Source organism: Amblyomma maculatum, chromosome 11, assembly GCF_055883805.1.
Source record: "Amblyomma maculatum isolate TAMU_Amacu chromosome 11, ASM5588380v1, whole genome shotgun sequence".
NCBI classification, from domain to species: domain Eukaryota; kingdom Metazoa; phylum Arthropoda; class Arachnida; order Ixodida; family Ixodidae; genus Amblyomma; species Amblyomma maculatum.
Genome location: NC_139354.1, coordinates 61,654,272 through 61,676,679, shown reverse-complemented (window position 1 = coordinate 61,676,679; position 22,408 = coordinate 61,654,272). Strand labels below are relative to the sequence as shown.

The 22,408-nt window shown below is 43.1% G+C and overlaps 1 protein-coding gene across 5 annotated transcripts in view; it reads right to left on the bottom strand.

Annotated features, from left to right (window-relative positions):
* The window catches only part of LOC146173934 (sodium-dependent nutrient amino acid transporter 1-like), a 65,496-nt gene that overhangs the window by 3,048 nt on the left and 40,040 nt on the right, over window positions 1-22,408 (bottom strand). The window lies entirely within an intron of this gene.

Sequence of the window (22,408 nt, the reverse complement as noted above, 5' to 3'; positions counted from 1 at the left end):
GTTAAGAAGTTTGCAGGGGTCACGTGGATGCAGCTAGCACAGAACCGGGTTAATTGGAGAAATATGCGAGAGGCCATCGCCCTGCAGTGGGTATAGTCAGGCTGATGATGGTGGTGGTGATGTTGTTGAGTATGATGATGATGATAATAATGATGATGCTTACTGTGTGCGGCATCATTCCTGTCTGAGAGCCTCACTTTCAAGAAAAGCGATATCTGAACCCGTGATCGTGCGGCGTGAGGTCGCCCTAGCAACCCTATGTGTGTACTGTGAAACTAGAGTAACTGCAGCCTGCATGTTTGCAGACGGAAGTGTCGGCTGATACCAGGCCCCTGCTCGCGTTGATATTCAATGATAACCTAGAGGAGAAACTTCCGTCCGCCCTCAAGAACGTTTAGAAATTGGTGACCTTCAAAGTCGGTTGCACAGCCTACGGTGTGGTATACGAATACTGCCGAAGGACGGAGACGACTTCTCATGAAGGACGAACAGCAGAAAGAAATCAGCGCGCACAAAACATTGTTCAGAACACTGAGGTAAGCGTGTATGTAAAGTTTGTTTGCGCTTGAGTTGTTCAGAGAAAACTTGTTAGGGGCAAATAAGCCAGCTGAAAGGATTATGGGCGAAGATGAAAAAATAATGGCACGTTCAACATGTGGCTGTCTATGTATCGCACTGATAAAGGGCGTGCATTCTCAGCGCTCCTTACTGCATCTGGCATATGCGGTAAAACGGTTACTGCTTTACTGTGCTGTAATCGAAAAGTATGAACTATTTATGACAAATCGAAGCGCTATTCAAGCTTCATACTCTAAAGTACACGTGTTTCTTGCTTACCTGAAGCAATCAAGGTTAGTTGCAAACATTAGTAAATATTCATTTTTTCTTGGCTTGGCGGCAATCATCAAGCAGAGTTCAAGCAGATGTATGCAGTTTGTTATGATTTCTTCAGGGCTGCGCCTTGTGAATAAGTACATAGTGCACTAGATTGCTAAATTAAAGAACGCGGATTATAGTCGGTGCCTTAGCGCCTGCACGGCGACGAAATACAGGGCTATGGTATAATACAAGCGCACGTTTAAAAGCTGCTGATGGCATAAATTTACGAAGCCCCCCTCTACCACGTCCTCATAAGCTTAAGCGCTTTGGAATGATAACCTCTATTATCCAAGCTGAAATTATGTAAAATAAATTCTTGGATCCACGTAATCATGCATTAACGAAAGCCTCATGTCTCCTTCTGTGCCTTCAACAAAACATACCTAGGGCCCAAGATGAATTCTGTAAATGAAAACTTAAAACAAATGCAATACGTAATCAAGAAACAATTATCAATGTTTATTTTTGAGTGCGTGTAGTGTTTAAGTTATTGATAATCGCGTTCGATGTGGTTAACTTTAATTATTCTCTAAAAACTGGATTCCAGAAAATTACACCGATGTATTTCTCGTTTTACTCTTGTCTCCGAACTTTGGACTATATATGTGAGGAATGTAGCAATCAATAACCTCGTTTCCCTATTGTCCGCAGAGGGTGACCTATAGAGTTTGTATAGCATATAAACAATAAAAAACAACAATCTGTAAATAATGACACCTGAAAAAAAAGAACGGCACAATGGTAAACCATTTCTGGTCATTATGTGAAATAGTCAATAACGGTACTTTACTGTGTGCTGGCTGCGAAGTCTTAAACATCAGTTCGATCAGGTACTACATTTGCTTGTGTATTTGTGAAGCTTTCTATATTTCATTCCGTAATTTTATGTAAGAATAAAGAAGAAGACACTGTATGATTCCAGGTACCTTTCAGTGCCTAAAATTGTAACAGAACTTTTTTCACGGGGTAGAGAGTTGTGGCGAGAGCAATGGTCGCCTCCTCAGCCGTGGGTATAGATGAAGTGTAAAGGGTACCTGCTGGGATAAGGCAGCCGTTACTGCGAACAGCCACTACCGCTGCTTGTGCACCTGATTTATACAGCGAGGCATCAGTGCATACAACATTGGGATCCTCTCCACGCAGTCTGTAACAGTGCCAACACCCGGACCTCCGGCATTTTTCATCGCGTTCTCGATGCATGTGTTTTGAGAGGGGTGTATCTGGAGTGCAGCTCGTGTGGAGTGGAGATTGGATCAGAGCCGGATATTCCGCCGGCGAGTAATAACTGAAGCGACCGCAAAAGAGCTCGGCCCGCAGGGGTTCGTGTTAGTCTGGCTAGCTGTGCTATTTTTGTTGCTTCACAGAATTCCTCGAAAATTTTGTCTTCCTAGTCGTATGAGTCGTTCTGTGGAAGCGGTCAAGGGAAGGCGTAAAGCTGCACACGTGCTGCTCCTAATCAGGCCATCTTGCTCCTGCTAGGCTAGTAAACCTTTCGCTTCAGCATTTTATTCTCGAAATTTCTTCAATATTTCCGACTAAGTATTCTGACCTAACAGAGGTACCTCGTCATGCAACGTTATCCAGAATATCCAACTGCTGCTTTCACTTATTACAGTTCAGATAGAAATCCCGAAGGAACATTAAAAGAAAGCTACATCCTCCTAGATGTCTTTGTCAGCTGAATAAGGTTGGAGTAATTTTTTGTTCATGACTACGATTCCTGCTATTTTAATTCAGGGTTGCATTTACCAGCTACATTGCCAGCTCCTACTGTAAGTCACTGTTCCGTCCGCCAAGACAAATCGACATACCGAATTGAACCGGTTGCTTTCAGAGGGTTTTAGAAACTCTTTTTTGCTGTTGAAGATCACTTCAAAATAATATTAGGTGAATAGGTATTTACCATCAAGGCTTTAATTAATCACCTATAATATTAACATTTCGAAGGCACAAGATGGTGTCTGGGAAAGATTCTAGCCCGGCACCAAATTTGCACTATTTGCGCCGTCTGGCACAGTTGACTGGCACAGCAATTTTGTTTGAATCGCGTTAATGGTAGCACATGGAGGCACTCGTCCAAAAATTAGCCATATACCAAGTAGTAGTGGCCGTAGTAAGCCAGGTAGTAGTAGTAGAAGTCATTAGTAGTTACTTAGTCATTAGTACTAATTGCTAAGCATATTTTTGTCATTTTTAATAATTTGTAGTCAGTCTAAGTCAGCGTTAAATATATTGGTCATTACAAACTCATTAGAAGTCATTACAAGCCATTAGTAGGTCATTTTACTCCTTACTAGGAATTTAGTCATTTTAATCACTTGTTAGTTTTCATTAGACTTATGGGACAAACAAATCGTTAGTATTCATTTCAAGTCATTAGTAGGTCCTTAAAGGTCATTAGTAAGTCACTGCTAAGCCTTTTAGTCATTTTTTAATCAATTGTAGTCGTTAAAAGTCGTCGTTAGACATATGTGTCTTTACAAGGCATCAGCAGTCGTTATTTATCGTTATAACTTCAACCAATCTCTATAATAACCTTATAATTCACTGACTATCGCTGTCAATAATTTTCCGTCTTTTCCCTTTCTTTAATCTGTCTTCATGCTGCTGACATTAGCTGATGACGCGTCCGGCGATCAGGACCGGCGGTTACGTCCGGCGGTCCCTTTCTGCCCATGCACCATGAGCCTACAAAGGATTTCGCTTTTATAAATCTATTCTCAGATCGTCCCTAGAAATGCTTACAGTGTTCTGCTAATAATTGTCAAAAAACGCCCTAATTATATTTAATTACCCCCTAAACACTCACTGTGAGCTAAGAAAAAATTCAAAAGCAATGTTTTGTTAAGCATAGAAAGACTACATCATACAAATTAACATGATCATAGCAGTAGCTTAGATTATTTGCTATCTGCTAAGTAATTTCTGTAAAAAAATGCGCACCACTCCTGTTTACTTCCGACCTTAACTACTCATTGCGAGCACAACACAATGTTGCAAAGCATGATGTTGCTGTCAATGGCCATATTAGTTCCTTCTCATCAACGTGTTCTTAGCAGTGCCTCAGAACATTGTAGAGCTGCCCCATAATCCTAAACGTTGACTCATAAGCCTCCATTTCCCTCCTCCTGAACTGATGGCCACCAAGTTAAGGGTTTTGTTAAGCTCCAACATTACTCTACGCCTCACAGGTTAAAAATATTTTCTCTTAAATAGCCTGCTAAGAGCCTTATTCCCTAACAAAAACTTTGAAAGTTGCATAATGTAACACATTACCATTATGAATGCTGCCCTTCTACTTAGTCCACCTGAGCCATCGCTCCTGCAATCACATCAATTGCAGCTAACAAAGTCTAAGTGCTCTTGTCGCACCTGCTCAAGCCTCAGTGAAACCATCATGCATTGAACATATATTTATCTGCGCCTCTTTGTTGCAGGCGACTCCAAATGAAGCAGTAGCAAGAACGCCACCAATGGCGCTTGCATTCTGAAGAACTTGCTTACAAAAAGTTATTTGAATTCAGCCTGTTCGAACTGCCGAATTATGTTTTTGCTAGGACGTGAACGCAAGTCGCTATTCCAACTACAGTGCGCCGGGTGTGTACCTGTGTGAAGTCATAGGAATGAACCGTGGACCTCCTCAATGCGGTGCGCAGAAAAAAAGCAAAACCATGGAAAAGCATGCAGGACAAATCTTTCACTTAGAAACCGGTATCACACAGCCTGCCCCACACGGTGAAGTCCGCAAGCTTCCTCGATACCCTGTAGCACCACTAAAGAATGTGTGGAATATGCTTGAACCAAAATCAAAGCTGGTAGGTGAAAGGAGCACGAAATACGAAAAGCATGGAGCTATGGACGACAAGCTGAAAACAAACTGGAAAAACCAACTTAAAGAAATTAAATCTGCAGCGGCCCAATCCATTGAGCCATGTGATTCACAAAGCAAGTGGCAAATTAATGGTACAGTATCCTGCTCTGAAGGCGTCTCTCACTTGCAGATGATATTATAATTCATAAAGGGAGCTCGCCGGGACTTTGGAACACAATCTGGTCATAATACGAGGCCTCTTACGGAGATCAACATACTCCAGAAAGACCTGCAAATTGTATGCGACGATTTTTTAACTGAACATCATGTGGAAGAATGTCGCGAAATCAGTACAGAAGAAGAAGAAAGCCATTTGGAGTGCAGCTCAGCGCCCGCTTTCTCAGCGGTGAAGAAAACTAACGCTAAGGCACGTGAAGGGGGCGAAGCTGCAAATTCATCAGTTGGGAACTTTGTCCAGAAAGAACCACTAGCTTGCACGTCGACCACTTGGGTTTTGAAAGGATACGGAGCGCTGAAAAGAACTGTCATGTCCCGTGGATAGGCTATGCACGAGACAGAATGTGTTATCTTCGCGATCGCATCGTCACACCAGGAGTGTATTTCAAGAGAAGGGGCTGCTCACTAGGCCTACATTTGCACCTTAAAGTACAAAACACTATGCCACACGGGTCATGTCCATTCCAGGAGAATATTCGTCTTCGCCTGATTCATCCAAGTAAGGACGAGAGGATTACAAGCTCGAAGCAAAAGATGGAAGTCTCTTTGCCATTCGACTGGAGAAGCCGCTAACGAAACGTGCAGTTACATCTCCAAAGCATTTTTCTCCGAGAGGGACCTAGAAGACGGCAAGTACATCAAGAATAATGAACTCAACATAGTGCTTGAAGTGACTTGATGATGTCATAAAGCACGTAAAAAGGCTTCTGTGCTCACTGACTGAGCCGCTGTTCCCGACTATTAAACTCTAAATACTTTTTATGCAGATAAAAACGGTTCGATAAATGTAGTTGATTTGTCACTATGACAGGCGTGTCCGCCTTACCGTTACATGCATTGTAGGAAGCTCCTTTACCACTGCTGAAACGTGCAAAGTTGGCTCCTCACACCGTCCTGTGGCAGCCGTCTTCTAGTATTTTCTAGTCCTCCTTTAGTTCAGAACACAAGCAGCTTCGCCCCACCCGCGTGTGCAAGGTACGTATGCACCTTTTCTCCCAGTGTTCGCCCTTTTTAAAAACATTCTGTTCTACTGCCCGAATAGTCAAAGAGGTTACAACACCGGTATAGGCGAAGTCAGATGGATGTTACATTTGTCTCGGCATTGCTGCTAGTGGAATCTAAGCGAATTACCAACGACTACGATCTTATACTGTGAGAACAGCTTCATTTTGAGCAGCTCTATAGGCACTGTCCCCTAATTCTAGAATATGAAAAACGTGTCAGAACTGTATATTCAGCCGGCAGTGCAGGGAAGTGAAGGTCTTGTTATGACACTTATACGAAGCATGCGAAGGAAGCAGCGATATGGGAATATTTACTTATATTTGTCGTTGGACTGTGAAAATAGCAGATCCATCCAATGACTGAACTTTAAGTGACCAAGTGGCCAGAAGGCTGAAAAAAGCAGCCAACAGATCCCAATCTAAAAGTCAAATACGCCGCTCTAGGATATCTGACAGATGACCCGTTTTTGTTATCCTGGTGTACTCTAATGCGAAGTTGGCATTGATATTATCTGGCAAATATTTTGACGCTGTTGTTCCAACGACTGGGCGGTTAAATGGTTCAGCTGCGTTGCAAGTTTTTCTCATCAAGGTTTTATTTCGTAATAGAGAAAGTGAAGTTTTGTACTCTTTTTTTACAATTTGCGTGCACAAATTAGACCTCTGCCGTCTACCTCATTTTGTTTTAGGCACCTATTGGGTAATTTTGTGCCACAGCTTAGATTACTGATCAACCACCTGATTTTACCACCCAGGTATGGAAAACGGTTTTCTGTGCTGCGCTCAGCTTATTTTCTCAGCGCCTTCGATGTCAATTGCCCTCAATCTCCGCCGCAAAAGCACATATCTGCCCCGTGCGCTTTTATGCATAATAGCGACTTTAGCACATGGAAGACCTATTATTATAGTTATTTGTTATTGTCGTTCCTGCCTATACCTGGATATTTCTTTAAATGTCAGTAGGGCCAAGTGATGAATCGGGGAATTTCTTGTTTTATGTTAGCAATCGTTTTTGTTTTCAAACCTTTTTATCTTGCGATCCTATCGCTATTTGCACAGCAATGAGATCCGTATATGAGGGTGTTGTGGACAAATAACTCTCGGATGAAGTTGCTGCATGGTTGTGGCATAGCGGACATGCAAATACATCACACTGGGGTAAGTGTAGCTGGTAAGGACTTTGGAGCGCCACAACGGAGAACGCTGCGCGCTTGCCAACTGTAGCATCTTCGTATGCTTGTTCTGACGTCATCGCTATAAATTGAACTCTCCACCACAATCCTATCTCTTTTGTAGCTGATCTGCTTTCAAAAACCCCAAGAGTCCATAAGTTTCCTTCATGCCTACACAAAGGACGGTTCACATTGTCTGGAATCGGTTTATGAGTCACGGACTACAAGCAGTGCATCTTTCCTTTTTCGCCGCTCTGCGCAAGACGTTCAATTCTTCGACGAGCACTGGACACGGCTCAATTAACTTAAATTTTCTTCCAGATGCTAAGGGACCTTCAACTGAGCAATAGCACCAAAGATTGTTTCGCCGTTGGCTGTGCAAATTAAAATATCTTGCAATCGTATAGTTAGCTCTGCTGAACAGTTGCATAAAATTTGTTTCGTCAATTGTATTTGGAACATGTGACTTCCACATGCTCGTCAACAAATAAAAATTGCTGAAGTGTGATTTCAAACATGGAGAAATATGTGTAGCTAAGTTTACATTATCCAGACAACTTCTCGGGAACTCAATTATTGCACGTTTTGTGTAATGTAACCAAGTATTACTACTTCCTACACTAGCAGTCTGTTTGCAGCATAGCCTTCTTGAGGGGGGTAGGGTACATTTTTAGTATGTAAAGCTGCACGTTTAGTTGAAATGCTGTAATTTTTATGTCATTTGTCAATTGCCCCCCCCCCCCCCCCCCATTTGTCTTTCACATACTAGAATGAGGTTGAAACCTAATCTAACCTTCCTGTGAACTTCGGCGAAGAGTAAGACGTGCTACACCTAGGCTTCGCAGGCAAGTTCGTGTGAGTTTGTTAAAGCAAGGCTTTTTAGGTATCGATGGCATTATAGACATCAATGGCAAACTGACTAGTAACACAGCATTCTCAAATGCATGTGAGATAAAACACTCACTAAGAAAAGGGTTACGGAATAAGTGAGTAGCAGAGTACATGCAAGCGAACAAGCATGAGCAAATGGACACGCTGACGAAAGCAATGAACGCTATCACATCATGCATTAAAAGCAGAGCCTAAGTGTCCACCACGTCTTTTAAAGTAAGTTCGACCGGTATAGAAATTAAAGCAACGCGAGAGAAATACCAAGTCAAGTCTGCTTGTAACGGTACGAGCAGGCACGGAACTAGCATGAGCCACGCTCAGCGTATAATGCTGTTATCTAGGGTATCGCAAGTTATTATAACAAAACTTTGATCGATAAAATATTCTCAAATACAGAGTTGTAAAATAAATAATCTGGCGATACCTTCGTTGGTCCGCCATAAGAAGCAGAACATGTGGATGCATCGCTGTGCAACAGAGTTCTTATTTTCGACAAAATACCTAAAAGGTTACCAAACTATCACATGCACATAAATGGGTTGCAAAAATATTGCAAGTAAACAAAGAAGGGGTACCCTTAAGGGCTGCGTAAATATTGCAAGTAAACAATGAAGGGGTACCCCTGAGCTAGGTTTTAAGGGTATGTCACGTCGGTGCTAATGTTTTCAGTCTACCAACTCTCCTTGCGGTTCCTTCGCGGTCAGTGACTTTGCTGATAGCCTTTATCATACATCAGTTCAGTTCAGTCGTTCAGTCGTGTCCCACTCTTCGTGACCCTATAGACCATGTCACGCCACGCTTTCCGGTCTCTCACTATCTTCCTAATATCACATAACTTCATCTGCAGCGGCTCGAGGATGCCATCTAACCATCGCGTTCGCTGCCTACCCCTTCTCCGGCGACCCTCAACCTTTCCCAACATCAAATCTTTCTCCAGCGACTCCTCACTTCTCATCAGATGACCAAAGTATCTGAGCTTTAACTTTAGAATTTGACCCTCCAATGAGCAGTCAGGGTTTATGGTCGACATTATCTACAGATTTGATCTTCTGGCAGTCCAAGGAACTCTCAAGAGTCTCCGCCAGCACCACAATTCAAACGCGTCAATTCTTCAGCGGTCAGCCTTCTTCACAGTCCAACTCTAGCATCCATACATCACAACTGGAAAGACCATAGCACGAGTTACACGGATCTTGGTTGACAGACTAATGCCTCTGCTCTTTACTAGGCGGTCAAGGCTAACCATGGCTCGCTTTCCCAGAAGCAGGCGTCTCCTAATTTCATGGTTGCAGTCTCCTTCCGGGGTAATCTTAGAGCCCAAGAAGAGAAAATCTGACACAGCTTCCACTTCTTGTCCCTTGATGCTCCAGGCCTTGATAGGGCAAGACGCCATGATCTTTGTCTTCTAATTGTTCAGTTTAAGCCCAAACTTCTCACTCTCTTCTTGTACGCGCATCAGAAGTCTCTTGAGTTCCGCTTCACTTTCTGCCATTAAGGTGGTATCATCCGCATATCTAAGGTTGTTGATATGTTTTCCAGCAATCATCACTCCAGCTGAAGACTCGTCCAAACCGGCCTTCCTCGTGATGCACTCTGCATATAGGTTAAATAGGCAGGGCGACAGTATCAAGCCTTGCCTCACTCCTTTCTCAATCGGAAACCAATCAGTAAGACCATGCCCAGTTCTGACTGTGGCCTCTTGCCCTTCATACAGGTTCCTGAGGAGACAGATGAGGTGAATTGGAACTCCCATCTCTTAGAGAGCGTGCCACAATCTACTGTGATCTACGCAGTCAAACGCTTTCGCATAATCAATAAAGCAGAAGTAGATGGGTTTCTGGAACACTCTTGCTTTTTCCATGATCCAGCGAAGGTTGTCAATTTGGTCTCTAGTTCCCCTGCCCTTGCGAAACCCAGCTTGCACGTCTGGAAGCTCCCGATCCACATACTGCTGCAGCCTACCTTGGAGAATTTTCAACATTACCTTGCTAGCATGCGAAATAAGCGCTATCGTGCGGTAGTTCGAACAATCTTTGGCACTGCCTTTCTTTGGAATGGGGATGTAAACCGACCTCCTCCAATCCTGTGGCCACTGCAGGGTTGTCCAAATCTTCTGACATAATGTATGCAGAATGTTAACAGCGTCGTGGTTGAGGTTTTAAAGCAACTCAGCTGGAATGCCATCAATTCCGCTAGCTTTGTTCTTAGCAAGGCTGGCTAAGGCCCATTCAACTTCAATCTTTAGGATGCCCGGCTCGAGGTCAGTGATCACAACCGTCTTCAGTTGGGTTTGCACATCCAGGTCCTTCTTGTACAGTTCTTCTGTGTATTCCTGCACCTCTTCTTTATCTCTGAAGCTTCAGTGAGGTCCTTGCCTCGTGTGTCCTTTATCACGCCCAGCTTAGCACAGAAGCTTCCTTTGATATCTTTGATTGTCTTATACAGAGCTCTTGTGTTCCTTAATAGGCTGTTGTCCCCAACTGCTTGGCACTGTATGTTCAGGAAGGCATTCTTATCTCTCCTTGCTATTTTCTGAAAATCCGCATTGAGAACCTTGTATCTTTCTCTTTCCCCCATAACTTTTGTCATCCTCCTTTCTTCAGCTATTTGCAAAGCCTCTTCAGATAACCAGTTTGCTTTCTTGCATTTCTTTTGCTTTTGAACTACCCTAGTAGCAACTTCTTGTATTATATCACGAAGATCAGTCCACATCTCTTCAGGCTCTCTGTCTTCTAGATCTAATTCTTGAAATCGATTCCTCACTTCCGCAGCATATTCTGATGGAATTTGATCCAGATCATACCTGAAAGGCCTTCTAGTTTTCTGCGTTTTCCTTAATCGAAGCTTAATTTTGGCAACAAGAAGCTGATGATCGGTGCCACAATCGGCCCCAGGCCTTGTTTTTACTGCTTGTATAGCGCTTCTCCATCTCTGCCGGCAAATAATATAATCGATCTGATTCCTGTACAGACCGTCCGGTTAAGTCCATGTGTACAGGCGCCTCTTGGGCTGTGGAAAATGAGTATTCGCTATGGTCAGGTTGTTTTCTTGACAGAACTCTACTAGCCTCTGCCACGCTTCATTTGGCTCACCAAGACCGAACTTGCCTGTAATGCCGGATATTTCTTCACTCCCGACTTTAGCATTCCAGTCTCCTGTGAGAAAAACGACGTCTGATGATGGAGTGCGGTCTAAAAGGCATTGCAGGTCCGCATAAAATCTCTCAACGTCAGCTTCTTCAGCAGTAGTGGTTGGTGCATAGACTTGGGTAACTGTTATGTTGAAAGGGTGACCTTGGATGTGAAATCATTCGGTCGTTTTTGGGGTTGTACCCTAGCACTGCTTTGCCCATTCTTCTGTTTACTATGAGAGCGACCCCATTCCTTCTCTTGAATTCGTGCCCACTGTAAAAGACATAATGGTCGCCGGAGTTACATTCTCCCATTCCGGTCCACTTGAGCTCGCTGATACCCAAGATATCAATCTTCAATCTGTCCATTTCTCGCTTGACGACATCCGGTTTGCCTTGCATCATAGATCTTACATTCCATGTTGCTACGTGATATATCTCCTTGCAACATCGGATTTTTCGATCACTTCCGACACATCCACAACTGAGCGTCCTTTTGGCTTTAGCCCAGCAGCTTCATTCGTCCTGGAGCTACTAGGAATCGCCCTTTGTTCATCCCCAGTAACATGTGGGACGCCTTCCAATCTGGGGGGCTCATCTTCCGGCGTCATATCATTAATGCTATTGTGACTGGCCATAGGGTTTTCTTGGCAGGAAATACTGGAGTGGGTTGCCATTACCTTCTCCAGTGAATCACATTTTGTCAGAACTCTCTGCCGTGACCTGTCTATCTTGGGTGGCCCTACACAGCAGAGCTCACGACATCATCGAGTTTCGCAAGCCCCTCCGCCACGACAAGGCAGTGATCCATGAAGGGGATCTTACATGCATCCTTGAAATGCCGCTCTAGAAAGATATAAAGCAATGCTTATCCAAGCGTTATGAACGTGCCTGCGAGGTATAAAGGCAATGTCTCTGATTTAAAATGCAAAGATCCTGGAAAGCCGACTGCGATCTCTCCTTGCCATGAAAGGAGAGGTCCAAGTTACCAGCTCCCGCCAAATTGGCAAGGTCACATGGTCGCATCACGTCAAGCAAGGCAACAATAAAAAAAAATCTGTAATATTTATTATTATTATTACATAGTAGCATTTCTAACCTAATAATTTCGTGACGACTGCTTGTGAATATGCACTTTTAATCGTCGGACCCACAACTAGACTTCGGCTATGGGTCCAAGCACTGTCTCCAAATGTTTTTGTATTCATGCGGGAAATAAAGCAAACTTCAAACTTCATCTTCAAGTGCCAGACCATGCCAGCTATCAAATGTGCCCCTGATAGCTGGCACGGCCGTAATTGGGGCCGTAAATCTTTTGGCCGTGACTCGGAGTTAAGTCCGTGATTCTCATCCAACGCCGATGTCGTCAGCGCTGACATCGCATTTTATGAAGTAGGGCCTTAATGTTGTCCTGCTGAAATGTGAGTCGTCATGCAGACATAGATCTTTGAATCATTATACCGTGCATAGAAAGCAGCTGCAGCACACTGCTGACGCCAGTGAGGAAGCGAACAGATGATTCACATTAAGTATGTCAGTATCTAGGAAAAGCGGTCGAGGCGTCTCGTATGACACAAACGCGATTGTGGTAGCAGCCACGCTGTCTATAATGCGGTTGTCCGCTCCGCTTCCTTAGCTTTCCTACAGAATCAACTGATCTGGCGTCCCTGGCATAAAGATCCTGAGTGAAACGAATCGACAATCTGTATATCCCAAGCTCTACCAGTCGAACAGGTGAGTTCTTGTCGCCCTTTCCCAAAACAATGGAGGCCGTCTAGGTGGTCGTAGACAAGGCAAGAATACACTTTCAATTTCATATAGACCTCACCATGGAAGGAGTCATACATTGGTGACTTATCAGGACTAACTCTCTGTTCTATGCTGCCCACGTACTTTGGTTTTTCTTAAGACATACGCAACACTGTTCCATATTGTAAATGGGAATGCTGTGAAAAACCACCACATCTAGGCGCACCTAACATGTCGGCCGAGCAGTGGGAAGCGCCACTGCCCGGCAGAAATGCACACTACCTAGCAGGCCCATCGAATGAGTCAAAAGTACAACTGCGCAGCCATTGGAGTGTTGAAATAATGCCGACACTTTCAGACCCCTATTTCGTTGAACAAAACTTTCTGTCATCATCATCATCATCATCATCTGCCTGATTACAACCACTTTAGTGCAAAAGCCTCTCCTATTAGGCCAGTCCTGTGCAACTGCATCCAGTTGCTCCCTAATAAATTCCTAATCTCATTCGCCCACCAAACCTTCATGTCACACCCAGCTACGCTCTTCTCTTGGAAGCCAAGCTATCTGCGTTAGAGACCATTGGTATTGTCTGCGCATAGCTTGACCTGCCCATGTCAACCTCTTTATTTCTAGGAATTAACTTGCATTCATTCAATGGCGCATTTGGGATGCTTCCTATCTCTTAACGCTACTTCTATTATTTTTTTTTCTCAAGCAATCTGAGCGATCTTTATGTTGAACTTTTTTCATTCGTTCCCACGTTCCTGCCCCATAGGTAAATATGGGTACGATACAACTACTGTATACATTCTTCTCAAGGAATAGCGATAACCTGTCATTCATGATCTGATAATACTACTCGAATGCTCTCCAGCCCAATCTTATTTCTGTACTTACCTTTTTTTTGTGATCCTTATCTCCAGCTATTACTTCTCCCAAGGGTAGTACTTCCACACTGTTTTCGGCGCCTCGCCAGCTATCACAGAAAGCTATGCTTTTCTTAGGCGGCTGAGCAGGACTATAATCTCCTGTAAATTCACTTTTAGGCCTACAGTTCTGGTTTGCCTGTCTATATGTTATGCTTTTTATGGAACATAGACAATTACGTCTATAATTCGTCAAACGCAAGGTTTAAAATATGAGCTTAAAAACGGGATTTAAAACGTTTTGTTTTTTTTAATATATGCCTTGCTATTGCTTCTTTTAGGAACGAAAACGAAATGTGAGAAACATAATTTATTGCCTTTTCTCTTAAAGGTAAGCTTAATTATAGTGGGATGAGTTCAGATACGTCTGGAGAATCCTTTCGTCTCAGTTATTCGAGTTTGAAACACGTTAGTAGGATATGGTTGGTGGTGACAACCCCTTCACATAGTTCGTAGGTAGGTACGTGTCGCTTTGCAAGAATGAAGTAATTTGTGTGGTAAATGACTGTGACCGCTACGACCGATACGAAGGCGACAAAAAAAATTATTGAGGAAACGTTCTAGTTGTATACGTGGTTTTCATTATTCTATCAATGGCTTCACTAAGTGTTATTTATTTTGTACTGCTTTGTTCCATCAATCCAATCGTCCAAGCTGAAGGTGCTTTTGCATATTGAAGAACGATCAGCTACTGCTACTGCATCAGAGTGGTTGTGGTATGGATCCAAAAACCAGTCCAAGGTAACATTCTCCCACGTTGGGCCCGATGAGGAGGAAGAATACTAGTTGTTCTGTGTTGATCCGGGAAACCGCACTGAGAACAGATGTCAGCGTGAGGCCATTTCTTTCATGATGCGTCTGCGCCCTCTGAATAAAGGACCCGATATGCATGGTTTTGTTGCTCACATCAGCACCACAGTCGTTATTGGCGTTGTCGTTCCAGGTACCTAGATTACCGCGCACTTTCCTTGCGGTACAAAATCGTCGAAGATGCTGCTTTTAGTTTTAGGCAAAAGAACAGCTACGGCAAAGAATGGCCATAGTATGGATTCAAGGACCAGGCCAACTCAATTTCACCACGCGTTAAGGCTGTTGCAGAGCAACGCTGCTAGATGTTCAGGGCTGTGCCGAGGAACTGCACCCAAAACAAAGACTAGCCTGAGATTATTTTTCTCATAGTTATTTGAATTCCTCTGTGCCCACTGAAGAAAATACTCGAGATGCATGGTATCATGTCAGCCGTCGACGGTACCCTACTGATTAGTGATATTACTGCAGATGCCACATTTTCAGTTTAGATTTCTTGTGGTACAACATCGGCGAAGAAATTCTGGTATTTTATTTTTGGCGTAAGAACAGCTACTACATAGGAGAAGTCGTAGTATTGATCCAAGGTCTAGTCTAATCTATTGTTGCAAACGGTTGAGGCTGATCGGATTGAAGGATTGATAGGTGTTGAAGGCTGCCCTAAGAGGCTGCAACCAAGTCCACAGTCCTGCGTGAGAACAATTCGTACACGGTGCTTCTAGCCCACTGAAGAAAATGTACACGGTGCATGATTTTGTAGCTTTCGTCAACGACACGCTTGTTATTGGCGATGTCGCCTCAGATATCTTGATTACATAACAGTTCCCTTGCGTTACTACATCGTCTAAGTAGTTGTGCTTTCAGTGCCCACTGCAAGAACAGCTCCTGCATCACAGTTGTAGTATGCACCCAACAAACATGCCTACCTAATGTTCTCCCCATATTGGGAATGATGCAGAGCAGGATTGGTAGATCTTCAGAGCGGTGCCGAAAATATGCACTGAGAACAAACGCTCAGTGTGAACAGTTTTGACAACTCAAAAGTTGAAAAGGCCCAACACGAAACGTTTACGACCGCTTAAAGTTGCTACATTCACCTTCTACATCAAGCGGGTATTCCTTGCATATTATCTTACTGTTTATTCCACGAACAATGCTATTAATAGTCATTTATTTTAGAGTTCACTTTTCGTTTTCGACTGGAAACTTAGGTATAAAAATAGTTGCATTCTCTGAAATACCTTGATTGCCTTTGTTAGTTTAAAATGAACGTTGTAGAAGCACTTTTATCTTTCCTGAGTACAGTCAACTGTCAGCGGGCTCTTTCGCTAGCCAAATAAATGCCTCCTTCGCCTAGGTTACCTACTACTCTGCGGGGTGAATGCCGCTCGTAGCACCAGTTCAAGAGCTAGTTTTAGCACTGGGTCTGATGAACACCGTCATATCGTGCCAATCTTATGGATTGTGTTTGCTATAAGATCATAGTGTGATCCGCACTCATTTTTTCTTCGGAGTCTAGTTCGAACAATTTAAATGAAATCGTCATTTCTATTTATTCGAATCCCTTTTTACCTTTTTTAATCGTACGTGACTGAACAACACTCCGGCCCTGCGTTCCACCAGAATAGCATCACCATGGAGATAGCAAACTATTTCAGCTCGAAGAATACAGTATTATAGGAACTATCTCTGTACTTGTTCTCTGCGTCCCAGAAAGCAGCTGTGCTTCCACGGTTACTCCACCTGACGAGAGGGCGTTTCATAGTGCTATTGAACGGCAGCATTGCTTTATCATGGTAAGCATGACGGCAACGTTGCATTACTCAAAACACGAAGGGCGTTCATTTACTTTTAAAGTTCCTTTACCCAGTCCAGCTACCACTAACTCCTAATCATTTGCCATACTTGCACATTGACCTTAATTGTGTTTTTAACACATAATTTTTACTGCAAAAGCAATATTCCGACAGCCAAAGTGAGACCTCGGGTGGCCGCAACTACGCCGTGAAGAGGCGTAGCTACGGTGTCGGCAAAAAAAATCTGCCTGCCATGCTATTTGAATTTACGTTACCCCTATGCCACCGGCAGAAGCTGCCAACTCGGGTCGCTTCTGTCATATGGGAGGGTGATATCAGAATCAGCCTGCCAGAACCGTTTCCATTCTCGTCACCCCTAAGACACGCAGATACGTCCATACTGCTTGGTTGAAGCTTGACTTTATATGTGGGCTGGTAGCTTACGCTCTCGCGTCATACCCTTAGAAGATGAGCTTAAGTGTCCCCAATAATGTAGCACCTTACACTGATAGGGCGTGATAGGGTAATAATGTAGCAGGCAAAAGAAGCGTCCGCCGTTGCTTTCGCAATTCATCTAGGGTTAACCAGAGCGAAACCACAACTAATTTTATTTCTACAGTGTTTATTGCTTGGTTTACTTTTATAGCATTGCAAGCCAATTCCGACGTTACGCAAATATAACGCCTCTTCTTTTATTAAATACATTATGCGTTTTCAAAAGTTGTATTGGCGTTTTTTTGTTTGCTTCCAGGCGCATCAAGTGTGTTTTGAATGGACTGCTATGCTGTTCCCAAATATATGTCCCGTGGCTGACAGCCACCGCACCCTTGCTTTGCTGAAGCATGTGAATTGTGTGATATTTGCGAGCCGGCCTTTAAAAACTGCGTCTAAAGTTCTCGCCTTCCTAAATTAAAAAATCACCACTCCAATTTGTTTTTATTTTGATGCAGATATCGTGCGCCGATGCTCATAATTTATGCATTAGGCACTTTTGTTAATGTTTAGTGCTTATTTCGGTCCGTTTGGTGCCTAATACGCAATTATAACTGCCTATTTTAGCATCTAAAACTTGCATATTTAGTGCCTAAAAATTCACTCTCTAGACTGATAACTTTTTCGCCTTCGCCTCTCGCTTTGCTTGTGATCAAAGAGGTCTAAATATGCCTAATTACCTAAGGAAAATATTCATAATGCTATGCGTTTCCTTCAAGGTATTTGAAAGAAGAGAAAGTGTTGGCACGAGGATGCATTGCATCTACACTCCTTGCGTTCGAATGTGGATAGAGAGAAACCTAAGAAAGGTGACACGCCTTCGAGCAGCCCGAAACGGTCCCTATAAGCGGCTGCCACCGAGTGTGTAGAAAAATAGCGGCTATTTCATGTCATTTTAATTTTAGATTGTTCAGCCTGCTATAAATGAAATGAGGGAGCGGCACGTGCAGGTTGCGATCGTGTGGCTTTATCTGGGCAATTTATTGCCTGCTGCGTTAGCGCTTTCCCTGCTATCTAAGTTCGCTGACTGCCGACGCACAAACTGGGATATAAATCTGGCAAGGGCTGAACACTTCACAGCATACGTATGTTAAGCACTTTGTTGGCAGCAGCGCCCACATGACCTTGTTCATTGAAAAAGAGAAAAGGAATAAAACTTGCACACAAAGCTTCCGACCGGTACAAATATTGATAACTCGTTTTTTATTGGACATTTTTCTGAGAAAGGTGTCACCTGTGCAAATAACCGAAAATAAAAACAATAAGAAAATTATTCTCGTTCGCACTTTTGGGGATCTGGGGCTCCACCCTCGAAATTCGCCTTCACCGGTTGGCGCCATGTTGTTTTTTTGATTGGCTCTGGAAAGTGTCACGTGCTTCCAACTTGTGACGCGAAACCATCCGTTGAGGGAAGTACTTTTTGTGGCGACTTCAGAATGACGTAGCCTTGCAAAATTTATCTTAATCGGAAATATCCTTGCAACCTGGATTGTAAATATAAGTGATTTTGGTGTGGAAATGAAGTTACTGGCGGTGGTTTGGAGAACACTTAAGCTGGATTAACCAATGTGGTGAAAATAATTGCATACTGGAAAGGAGCAAGCTCTCTCATTTGACTGGCTAGAGCTATGTGGCGTGAAACACGTGATACAAAAGAATTATGGGTGAGGTACTTTATCTAGTGTCCCTATGGTTTCCTCACTATAATATCAGTGTCAGTAATCCTGTCTGCACTGTCCAGTCTGGTTTTAACTCACAGAATCTTGTCCTATATTTTGCCCGACTGCTGTCTGAACAGCCAAATCGAATTTAACACCACAATATATTTTTACGAAGATTGCATAAGAAAGATGACTTCATGAAGGCAGAGTCCTGTTGAACTCGGTAGACATCATATTATCTATTGAGTGAGCATTTGTTGTTCATGAATGTATTGAGAAAATTGTGAACAAAAGATTTCATTTTACCTTGACTACAATCACCTGTTGTTTCTGTGGTGCAGCCTCTGCCACAGCTGCATCTATAACATGGTTGTTGGCACCCCGGTCACATGTCTTATGAGCCAGAAGAGCCTGATGTAACGTAGATGTTCAGTTCTTGGTTACTTGCTTTTTTTTTGCAGCAGCGTTAAAGCCTCTCTTCTGCAGAAAATTCGGCAATGTGAGCAATAAATCATGGAGATCGCTCTGGCAGGTGATAATTGGCAGGTGACGTCCCCGAGTACTCTTTGTGCAGTGGTTGGTGTGTTGTCACGAGACCATATGACATGGCAGGAGCTGCCAACTTCGGCTTCACCTTTGAGGTGTATGAGTGAGGTTATAATTAAACCTTCCTTAGCGAAAAAACTGTGTGAGTCACATTAGCCTCATACAGATTTATCATACTGAGCTCATACTAAACTCATGCACATCTCATACAATCTCATATATTTCTCATACGTTGAATGATATTTGTATGAGATTATGTGAGATTTATATAAGTTTAGTATGAGTTCACTATGAGAAATTTGTATGATGGTATTGTGACTCATAGCGTTTTTCCGTTAGGGAATTGCGGAACATTTGCGTGATACGTAAAACAGGCTACTCTTACCGCCATATTCACGAACACACCTTCACTCGGAGTGGAGGAGCGGCTGTTTTCTCCACTCCATGGAGGGGAAGTGGAGCGTCGAGTCGAGGCACATTTGTGAATACGAGTGTTAAGCCGCGCAAGCACATCCGTTCGGCTTGGTTAAAGCGAGGTTTTTAGATATCTATAGCGAGGGGTCTTTCACATACTTGGGTAGCTTATAAGTGTATGGTGCTGAATATACATAAAAAAATAGATACAAATCAAGGGGTTAGGTGTTGGCAGTAGCAAAATCGATTTACATAGATGAGTATCTCCAGACAGGAGCTGTTAAAGCTATCGTGTCAAAGCTGTAAATGTATAGCTTGTGTATCCCTACAGTTTTTTTAGAGAATGGACATGGGGCGTGCGCAGTGTTCTGCGTTAGGGGAAGCGATGTTTCACCGCAACGCCTCCCCCCCCTTCCTCCGACTAAAGTCCCTACGGCCAGAGCGCATCACAAAGATGAGGATTTGTTATAGAACATTTATTTTTAGTTGATGTAATTGAATCACGAATAGAATTATGTGCAATTAAAACGATCGAGCTTCATCATGGACACAGAACTGAAAGGTACGCGATGACGCGCTCTAGCAATGTTTCCTTGATTCCTCGATCGGCTTTTCACAGGTAAAAGTGGCAAGTGAGCAATTCTTGCAATGCAACATCACGGGTCCTTATCCACCAGTATCGTAAAAAAAACCTTCACAGCCATAAACTTAAATGGTTACAACTTACCGCACAGGACCGGTAGAGTAAAAGTATGAGGTAGACTTGGCGCCCCCTTCAGAGAATTAGGGAGAGCGGCCGCCTCCCCCCATCCTGCTTTCCCTATGTGCACTCCGATGAGCATGGAGTTTTCAGGTGCTGTGCTATTTTGCCTGATTGCTCCCATATAAAGTTACATTCTGAAATAATGCTAAAGACTTGGTTCCTGAGACGAACATTTCCGCTTTTTAGTGGCCTCCATGAAGAGAGCATCCCAGGTGGTGGCAGGCATTTATGCAGAAGCAATATTGTTTTTACATACTCTAAAACTACCATTTCAAAGCCCACGCCATTTAACAGAATAGAATACTTGCTCTGTCCCAGGTGCTGACCAACCTTTAAATGACATTGAGCTTCATAATGTTTCATACTGTTAGTACTACAGAACGCGTACCATCTCTTAACCGTAGTTTCGACCTAGTAGTTTGAGCATTTTGGAACCCGTCCTTACTGGTGTTGGATACTAATTGGTAAAGCTGTGGGTTCTTGCTTTTCTAGGGCTGAGCTTATCTCGGGCGAAATGTGTAGGTAATGAATTTTTGAGCCTATCTTGTGTTTTCTTTGCTTTGTATAACTAACTTCTCTTCGTTGATCGCCAAGGCCGTGCTACTTTTCCCATACTGCAGTGTACTATAGAAGTAAGGCATTACTTCATTTACTAGCATCTGTGACAATCTCTCATTTTAGGCTGTGTTTTGTTGAGTGCTGTAAATACATTGTGTGGAGTTTTGTAGATCGTACTTTGCATTTTTGCTTATCATTAAGGCCTCACGTGAGGTGTATTTATTAAAAAAAACCTAAAGTATTGAAAACAAATGGTGAATCAGTTGTTAGGCAATGATGAATTGTTGGAAGCTACAAGAAATTTGTTAAGTGAAGCAGCAGGTCTCCTAAAGTTTGTATGTTTTGCCCAAATAAAAGACAGAGGCAATACTGCAGCTTGTTTCGAAAAATCATGCATACAAAACATACTAACTGAAGTCGTACTCTCATCCAAGCAAGCCATCACATTTAGTATTCATGCATTCAATGCACAAAGTTCCCATTTCTAACTGATTATGTGCGATCAGAATATTGAGAAAGTAAATTCTATGCGTTATGCTGGTATTTATGCGCGTATTAAAGTGAGGTTCATATGAGCATGCCCTTGAGTCAGGAGCGTTCAGGGTGAAAGGTAGACACTTCAACAGAAGACATAAAACATTGCTGTAGTCTGTTATACATTGCCGGAGGAGCACACAGGGTATGACAACGCCAATACAAGTCACTCAGTATTATCACCTGGTATTATTGAACCTTTGCCAGAACCCCCAGAACACGACCACTCGTTTGCGTGGCAGTCTGTTCCAAATATAATATGCTGCGGACTCCATCAGCCTTCCACTTTTTGCCTCTTTTTTGTCTTATCTTGTCCCTGCGCATGCTTCTGATTTTCTTGTGTTGCTGTTGCTTTTTACTTGTGGGGTCCATAAAGTGCTCCTTTTCCCCTTTGACTCCCTTGTTTCACACAAAGACAAGTTCGGGCTTTGCGTGAGATGTGCACTGCTTAATGTGTCCATGAATGCTACAATTACAATGACACCTTCATCAAGAAAATGGCTTCCGTGCTGTATCTTGCTCATTGTAATAAGGCATCATCTCTCATCTTCACTCTCCATCACTCACATACCTAACGTCGAATAGTATATGGGAAGGCATTTTCCTCTAGCCAACCTCCTCACCCTTCTTTTCTCTGAGGAAGCTTCCTGCATTAAAAGAAACTGCCAGGTGCTATTTCAAGTGCATCACTGGTAAACAATAGCAAAAGAACTAGGCTGTGCCGGACAAATTTTGTTTCACTTATAACATTGTGGTGTGGTGCATATCTGCACCAGGCTAGCAGTGTTGCTGCTTTTATAAAATGGTTGTAGTGAATGCAACATGCTCACTTTTAATGGGATTAGAGCCTCCAGGAAGGAAGAAACCAAGGAGAATTACTGACAGAGCCTTTTATTGTAATGAGGTAATGTGTTTTTCACAATAGAGTAGCACACTCTGCAGTGAAATATGCATACAGCATGCTAATGCGGTAAGTCATATTCAGGACACATTAAATTACATCAGTGTGAAAGTTAATCCGTTGCTGTCACCGGGCA